Source organism: Tamandua tetradactyla, chromosome 7 (genome assembly GCF_023851605.1).
Source record: "Tamandua tetradactyla isolate mTamTet1 chromosome 7, mTamTet1.pri, whole genome shotgun sequence".
Lineage (NCBI taxonomy): Eukaryota > Metazoa > Chordata > Mammalia > Pilosa > Myrmecophagidae > Tamandua > Tamandua tetradactyla.
Window position 1 is genome coordinate 122316034 of NC_135333.1, and position 7234 is coordinate 122323267.

The following is a 7234-nucleotide window of genomic DNA, read 5'->3' on the forward strand; positions in this document are numbered from 1 at the left end:
ATAAGCTGTTTTGTTCATGCTATAGCATTTAAGTTGTAGGATAGCATAGTGAATATTAGGAGTGAATATTATCTAAGAATTACACTCTATTCTGGAGAGATTTAATGCATTTCTGGTAGTACATGAAAGAGTTGAGTATTGTTAGGTAAGGGAAAAAATGTGTCTGTTTTTTTTTTTTCTATTTAAAGATTAAATATGGTTTAAGGTGATATGTATAGGAGCCAAAGTGGCAAGGGGTGGATTGTAATGGTCAGGTTCATGTGTCAATTTGGCCAGGTGATACTGCCCAGTTGTCTGGTCAAGGAAGCATTGGCCTATCGGTTACTATGAGGATATGTCACAGACTTAAATCATGAGCACGATGGCTGCTTCCATGGCTGATTACATCTGCAGCCAGCTAAAGGGGCTGTTTTCTGCAATGAGTGATGCTTAATCTAATCACTGGAAGGCTTTTAATGAGAATTTAGAAGAGACAATCCTTCTTTCTGCTTCTGACAACCAGCTCACCTGAGAGTTCATTGAGGCCTTTCACTGATGCTGCCAGCTTATGGCCTGCCCTACAGATCTTGGACTCTTACATCAACATAGTTGTGTGAGACCCTTTTATAAATCTCGTAGTGACAGATATCTCCTGTTAGTACTGTTTATCAGGAACCCTAGCTGTTACAGGAGGGATAAGGCATATGGGATATTACAAGTGTTCTTTTTATTTTTATTTTTATTATTTTTTGGAGTAATGGAAATGTTCTAAGATTGATTGTGGTAATGAATACACAATATATAATGATATTGTGAGCCATTGTATACTTTGGGTGATTACAACATATGTGAATATATCTCAATAAAATCGTAATAAAAGAGTGTACACTTTAAATGGATGTGGTATGTTGTATGTAAATTATATCTCAATAAAGTTTATTTACTAAAAGGAAAAAATTGTCTCACCTGTCTGTGCTATTAAAAGCTTCTCACTCTTCCTTGCTCAGAGGTTATCAGCTTTTACTTCCCTGGAGACTGCAAAGGCCTTACCTGAGGCAAATACTTCATAAAATAATGTTTGATTTCCTTAGTATATTCCCAATATCCCCTTATTGTGTTTAGAGAGATAACCAGATTCAAAACATAAAATGGGCCATCTGGGGAGGGTCTGCCATGAAGGAAAGGGATTACTCACCAAAAGAGTAACAGGTTTCAGATATTGTAAGAAGAGGACTGGAAACAAATCTTGAGAGTAATGAAGTTGAAAGAGGGGTGCAAATATAAGTAGAACTAGATAGAGATTATTGATATAAAAGCAATAACCTGTGAATGCCCTGTCATTGACACCTCAAGCTGTTCCTAAGGTGTTGGAGATAACTCTTTGAAACTAGAAAAGAGAAGACTACAATTAATGAGGTGGTGGTGCTGTAACTAGCATGGAAGAGTAATGAAGAAAGTGTCAAAAGGTTTAGAGAGGTGGGAATGCAAAGACAAATTTGTATCTAAAACCACGGAAGCCAATAGCTGATTATAATCACCAGGAGGATATAGAGGGCTCTACCTGCATTAAAGCATTAAGAAATTCATTGGTAAGGACAGAGTGGGCGTCACTGGTAAGTTCAGTACTACTTGTACTCTGAGGGCTAGTTTTGACAGTATACAGGCTGTTATGAAACTAGGCTCACTATTGTCAGTGGAGATATTAGGATTACAATACAGCAGGCACTCAGTGGTAGAATTTAGTGTTAAAAGCTGGATATAATTACTGCAATTAACTGCAAGTTGAGAAAGCAAGCAGGAACCCCTGAGACTCAGGGATATGTAGCAATGTGCAATAAATCATAGTGGTCCTGTGTGTGAGATAGAAGAACAGCCACTAAGGATACTAGTATTTGATAACTGAAAATGTTCAAGAATGGATGAACCAAAGGCTGAGGTCAGCTGCCACACCCCAACCATAATCCTCCACTCAGTTGTCAGAACCGATCCAGTTCTCAGGTTCAGAGTTCATCTATACAAGCACATGTCTTTTCCAATCAGGGAAAAACCTTGAAAGTATGCAAAAGTAATTACTCCAATGGTTCCTAAAGCCATTTATTAAATATATATATTTAGAAAGGGAGAAAAGGGGATTACTCAGATCTTTATAGTACTGTCAGATAAACAGCCTGAACTCACACAGATAGGGCATTCTATATTCCATCATGGCACCCTGATATAAATTCATTCTGTCCTTACCCATGAATTTCTTAATGCTTTAATGCAAGTAGGGTCCTCTATAAGCCTTTTGACACTTTCTTCATTATTCTTCCACGCTAGTTAGTTACTACATCACCACCTCATTAATTGTAGTCTGTTATTTTCTAGTTTCTATATGGAAATCTGGTCATAAATGGCATTCTTGCTCAAGGCTAATTCACAGTGGACTCAACATTACTGCAGACATTCTCTGGTAATATACCATTCCCTTCAGTGGATATCACAGTGAATAAATTGAGCACTTGGAAGAGTACCCAATTCAGTTCCCTTAATTGAGAAGTACCAAAATGTAACTTCTTAGTTAAAACCCCTATAATAGCCTGCCTTATCCAAGAGAGTAAATCAAAAGAAATAATATATCTCATGAGAATAGCATATCTTTGCACTCTAAAAGATTTAAAGGATGCAGAAGTAGTGGGCTCCATAATATCCTCATTTAACTCACCAGTTGGGTCCTGCAAAAGTGAATGGAAAATGATGAATAATTTTGGATTACCTTGAACATAAACAAGTTTTAGATAATATGCAGACAAGATCAACACAGCCTCCAATACTTGATATGCAGCATTTGATTCAATGAACGCATTTATTCAAACCCTTAACTGACACACTTTTAGCCAATGAATGGACAGTAATACCATTAAAAGTTGTGTCTCAAGGCTATGTTAATTCTCCTCCTCTCTGTCACAGTTGAGTCCAAATAGAACTTGATGACCTGTGCATTGCATAGGATGTCATTCTGGTTCACTGTATTTATGGCACTGTATTAATTAGTCCTGGTTAACAGAGAATGGCAAATATTTTAGATGCCTAGAAAGAAACATGCATATAAGAGAATGGAGATACACCCTCTAAAGTTGCAGGAGCCACATTGGCAAAATTCTAGAGGTCTTGTGGTCACGCATGTGAGAACATCTCCTCGGAGAAAAAGGTCAAGAGAATAAATCCTGTACTTCACAACTTTTGATAGGCCTCTTCACATATTATATATAGCCCATACCATACTAAATTATCTGGTGATTACAAAAGTATAGTGAGCAATTCTGTTGAGTAACAGCACAATTCTGTCTTAACTAAGGTGGGTGCATAAGGACACTAGAAGACGCTATATAGAGACAACCTGTACTTATGTGCATGCTTTGAAAAATCACAAATAGTTCAAAATCTCTTCAGGCGGAGGTTGGGTGACCAACTCCTCAGGGCAGGTTGAAGGTGGGGTGGCTTTGTCCTCAAGGCAGACTATTACAGGATTATCCAGAGAAGACTCAGCATAACCTAGGGTTTCAACCTCACCTCCGACATCATTACCAATCCATATGCCACCATCCCATTTTTCAGTGTACCAGTCCTTTCCAATCAATGCCCTCACTTTAACGGCAGACACCATGCAAGACTGAGATTTCAGTTTATGTTGTAAAGTTGTTATTTTAACGATAAGATTCTGAGTCTGATTTTCAGAAATCTCAAGTCTATGGCTACAGGAAATAAGATTTTCTTTCAGGACACTCATAGGAACATTTACATCAGTCAGACAGCACATAAACTTCTCATTTGAAGCCTTAAGCCCATCCCTTTCACTCATTAATGTATACAGTGTATCTAACAACAATTGGCCAACATCTCTGTACTTCCTATTTCCACAAAAGTCCATAAAGGTGTGAAAACATGCCCCAGAGCCTGGCTTCATACAAGCGAAGCATTAGAAGAATCAAATGGTGATATTTTGATTATCTCTTTTGCCAATTCACCCCATAGATTGACCTTACCATTCAGATTATGGGAATGAGAGTCCTTAGTGCCTTTGAGTCCAGTCAGAGTAGAAAGCCAATTGAAAAAAATATATTTTTAAGATTCTGTTCCCTAAGAACCACTCCTGGTACCAAGCTGTATTAGCTAGGGTTCTCTAGAGAAACAGAATCAGCAGGAAATATATGTAGATATAAAATTTATAAAAGATCCCCCCATAACCATAGAGTACAAAATCTATAGGGGAGGCTGTGAAGCTGATGGCTCCAATGGAGGGTCTGGATGAACTCCACAGGAGAGGCTCACCCACTGATGCAGGAAGACAACATATCTCTTCTGAATCTCCTTAAAAGGTTTCCAGTGATTAGATTAAGCATCACTCATTGCAGAAGACACTCCCCATGGCTGATTACAAATGGAATCAGTATGGATGCAGCCAATGTGATCATGATTTAATTCTATGAAGTGTCCTCATAGCAACAGGCCAACATATGCCCAACCAGACAAATGGGTGCCACCACCTGGTGAAGTTGAGACATGAACCTGACCATGACAGACACTATATATTAATTGAAGGGTCAATTCACCAAAAATATATAACAATCATAAGTGTTCATGCTTTCAATAAAGAAGCTCCAATGTACATGAGACAGACATTGGCAAAACTGAAGGGAGTGATAGATGTTTCAACAATAATAATAGAAGACTTCAATACACCACTCTCTTCTATAGATAGAACAAGCAAACAGGAGATCAACAAGGAAATAGAGAAGTTAAACAATTTGATAAATGAATTAGACCTATTGGACATATATAGGTCATTGCACCCCAAAGCACAAGGATATTCATCCTTCTCTGGTGCTCATGGAACATTCTCCAGGATAGATCATATGCTGGGGCACAAAACAGGTCTTTATAAATTTAAAAACATTGAAATTATTCAAACCCCTTTCAGCAATCACAATAGGATGAAGCTGGATCTCAATAACCACCAAAGAATGAGAACATTCATGAATATATGGAGATTAAATAACACACTCTGAAATGACCAGTGGGTCAAAGAATAAATTGCTATAGAAAACAGTAGCTATTTAGAGATTAATGAAAGTGAGAATACAACTTATCAGAATTTATGGGATGCAGCAAAGGCTGTGCTGAGAGGAAAATTTTTTGCCCTATAAGCCTTTATTAAAAAATAAGAAAGGGGAGGAAAAAGACTTAACAGAACACCTGAGGAACTTGAGAAAGGAAAGCAAACTAACCCCAAAACAAATAGAAGAAGAGAAAGAACAAAGATTAAAGCAGAGATAAATGAATCGGTGAACAAAAGATGAACAGAAAGAATCAACAAAACCAAAAGTTAGTTCTTTGAGAAAATCAAAAAAAATTGATGGGCCACTAGCAAGAATGACCAAAAAAGAGAGAGAGGATGCAAATAAACAAAATCAGCATGAGAAGGGGTGCATTACCACAGACCCTGAAGAAATAAAAGAAATCATAAGAGGATATATGAACAACTATATGCCAACAATCTAGACAACTTAGATGAAATGGATAAATTCCTGGAGACACACAAATGAACTATGCTGACTCAGAAATGAATAGAAGATCTCAACAAACCAGTCACAAGTAAAGAGATTCAAACAGTCATCAAAAATCTTCCTACAAAGAAAAGCCCAGGGCCAGATGGCATCAAAGGGGAATTTTATCAAACATTCCAAAAAGAAGTAACACCAGCCCTGCTCAAACTTTTCCAAAAAATTGAGGAAAAAGGAATGCTACCTCACTCATTATATGAAGCTAATATCATTTTAATACAAAACTGAGTAAAGATGCTATAAGAAAGGAAAACTACAGGCCAATCTCCCTAATGAACATAGATGCAAAAATTCTCAATAAAATATTAGCAAATCGAATCCAACAACACACTAAAAGAATTATACACCATTGTTGGCCACAGCTATGACCCTAAGGAATGTTAAAGTAAAACAAGAGAGAAAGGGATCAGGGGATCTGGAGACAGCAGTCTTCAGACAAATTTATTTTCAGCCAACTACAAAATTATATACTGGCAAGAAAGGTGATAAAGATTGTTTGCATGCAAAAGCTAAGGAGTATACAGTGCAAAAACTAGTTCCAGGAAGTAAATACTTCTAAGGCTAGGATGTTAAGTTCCCTTAAGCAAGTCTCTTCCACACATCATTGTGCTTTATCTGCATATCTCAGCTTCTATTGAAGTTCCAGATCTTGAAAGCTCAAGTCTGCATTTCCTCATAGACTTGTGTCTGCAAGCTTTAGTTAAACATCAACTTTTTAACTCCTGTACACCATGACCAAGTGGGATTTAGACAAGGAATGCAAGGATGGTTCAACACAAGAAAATCAACTAATGTACTACAGCACATTAACAAATCAAAAGGAAAAATCACATGATCATCTCGATTGATGCTGAAAAAGCATTCAAAAAGCATTCAAATTCAGCATCCTTTTCTGATAAAAACAGTCCAAAAGATAGGAATCAAAAGTAACTTCCTCAATATCATAAAGGAAATATATGAAAAACCAATAGCCAGCATCATACTCAATGAAGAGACTGAAAAGAAAACCTTTCCCCTAAGATCAAGAACAAGAAAAGGATGCCCTGTCACTGGTATCCAAATTGGAAAGGAAGGAGTAAAACTCTCATTATTTGCTGTTGATATGATACTATACTTAGAAGATCCTGAGAAATCTACAGCAAAATTACTTTAGCTAATAAACAAATTCAGCAAGGTGGTGGGATATAAAATTAATGTGCAAAAATCAGTAACATTTCTATACACAAGCAATGACCTAGCTCAGGAGTCAGTTAAGGAAAGAATTCCATTCAAAATAGCAATGAAAAAAAATCAAGTACTTAGGAATGAACTTTACTAGGGACATAAAGGACTTTTACACAGAAAACTAAATAACATTCATTAAAGAAAAAAAAAGGGAGATCTAAACAGGTGGAAAGACATTCCCTGCTCATGGATAGGAAGGCTAAATATAGTTAAGATGTCAATTCTCCCCAAATTGATCTACAGATTCAACACAGTACCAATCAAAATTCCAACAACCTACTTTGAAGCTTTGGAAAAGCTAATTACCAAATTCTTCTGGAAGGGAAAGAGACCCCAAATAGCTAAAATCATTCTTAGAAAGAAGAACAAAGTGGGAGGATTAACATTCCATGACTTGAAAACTTATTGTAAAGCCATAGTGGTCAAAA